The sequence below is a fragment of the Vipera ursinii genome, assembly GCF_947247035.1.
Source record: "Vipera ursinii genome assembly, chromosome: 1".
Taxonomy (NCBI): domain Eukaryota; kingdom Metazoa; phylum Chordata; class Lepidosauria; order Squamata; family Viperidae; genus Vipera; species Vipera ursinii.
In genome coordinates this window covers 285,850,360-285,852,454 of record NC_139512.1, presented here as the reverse complement: position 1 = coordinate 285,852,454, position 2,095 = coordinate 285,850,360, and positions in this window count along the sequence as shown.

The following is a 2,095-nucleotide window of genomic DNA, read 5'->3' as shown; positions in this document are numbered from 1 at the left end:
TGTCTTGATGTTATTTTTAAAAAAGATGAAGTAAGAAAGATCTGAGCTATTTCCTCTTCTCCTCACAATGATCATGGCCTTTACTTGCTAGGCAACGTAGGAAGGAATGACTGTCTATATACTGTGTCTTCCGTGGTTCCTTTTTCCAAATCAGCGACTCCACAACCTGAACAATTCCACTCTCTTTTCACAGCTCACAGTATGAACCACAATTAAGGTACAAACAATAGTATTTAATTTGTGCGCAGCTGAGTTATGTTATCCTGAATGTTTAAGGGAGATCATATATTTTCAAAAGAATTATGTGTACAGTATATGCTGAACCTTTAGTGGCTCTGATAAGATTTGGAATACAATACAATTGCTTTAGTAGGATGAGTCAGAATTTATCCAACTCTTATGAACGTTAAATTGTGGCTGTCATGAAAGGCCAAGTAATTCACCTATTTAGGCCTACCCTATTGTCACAACCAGGGCTTTTTTTTCTCATAGAATGCTCAGAACGGAGTTCCGGTACCTTTTTTGGATGGAACCTTGTAGGGTAGGCAAGGCGGGTTGTATGACGTGTGAATTCCGGCACCTTTTTCTTTTACAAAAAAAGCACCGGTCACAACAAATAATATTTCTTTGGGTTTCAAGTCAGAGTTCTTGTACGTAGAAATTTACAAGGATTTTTTTTTAAAAATCAAAAAGTTCTGTTCAGTCTATATATATTAAAAAAGGCGGGATACAAATCTTCTAAAAAACCACTTTATGAAAGGAAAAACTCAAGGTAATGAAAGAAGACCCTAGAACCACTGAAAACAGAAACAGAGAAAGTGTCCATGTGTGAGAAAAAGAAATGGCTTGTTATCTGGAAACAACTCTTTTGTAACCAGTGAGATCAGAAAATAAATGTGTTTAGGTTTAACGATACAGCCTGTTTTATTTTTGTTTCTTCTTGAATCTGAAATTCAGTCTTTTAAACTCTTATGACATTCCAGCTCTGAATATTGCTTTCCTAGCTTCTCTACCCTGACTTTCTGTTATGTTAGCTGATTCATACAGTCCTTTGAAGGCTTTTTACTTTTGCTTTATTGTATTGCTACATATAGCACTGGCCTTTTTGGCTTACTCTAACAATTGTCATCATTAATGTTAATGCCAGAGTTTGTATATCAAAATGAAGGTCATTTTTCCATGACAGGATTAAATATATTGATATTTTAGAAAATCTTGGAAAATCTATATCTCAAAATTACTTTCATGTCCACTGTACAGTTCAGTAGATGAGATATGACTGCACACCTTAATTATTCAAGCATGGTGACGGCATTGATTGTTGTAGAAAGCAGGCAAAGAGATTGTTAGCATAAAAAGTATGACCTACAGAAAATGGAAATTGTCTTTAGATGTAAAGGGCACCATTAATTTCAGTTCTGAAGGCAAAAAAAGCATAATAAATCAATGTCTAAAAAGGAAAAAAAGTGAATTACTGGTGGTAAAAGCCAATCAGGTTTAAGATATTATCTAAGTTTTCTGCAAGTCATCCCATTTTCCCCATGCATGATTCTTAATAGTTTGCACATATACTGTATGTATTTATTACAAATGAATCAACTGATCAGTAAATCAACTGATTGAAAATGCAGTGTAAATTTAATATAAATCAGTGATTCCCATAAGGTTCATGTTATGTTTTCAGCAGCATTTAGGTTTGTGGTGGTAAGGACTTTTACCAGGGACTACTAGCCGTTGATCATGTGCGGTGCATGGATTACCTTTTCAGAATGTGATCACCATGTCTGTAGTTGACCTAGAGCTGATTAGAATTTGCACACAGCTTCCCTTAAGTTGGACTTTATATATTTTTTCTTTATACACATTATGCCAAGAATACACATAGTGGCAGTTGTCCCAGTAACCTGTGCCTTTATCATGCAGTTTCTCCTTACTACTGGATCTTCACACAGAAGATCCACAAGAGTGCAGATCAACTACCTCTTGTATATCAAGAGAGATTAATTTCTGGAACATTGTGATCTTGGTCTTTCCTCAGGCATTTAATGGAACATTCTGTTGTCAGAGTTTAAAGTACAGTACTGGATAAAGTCTT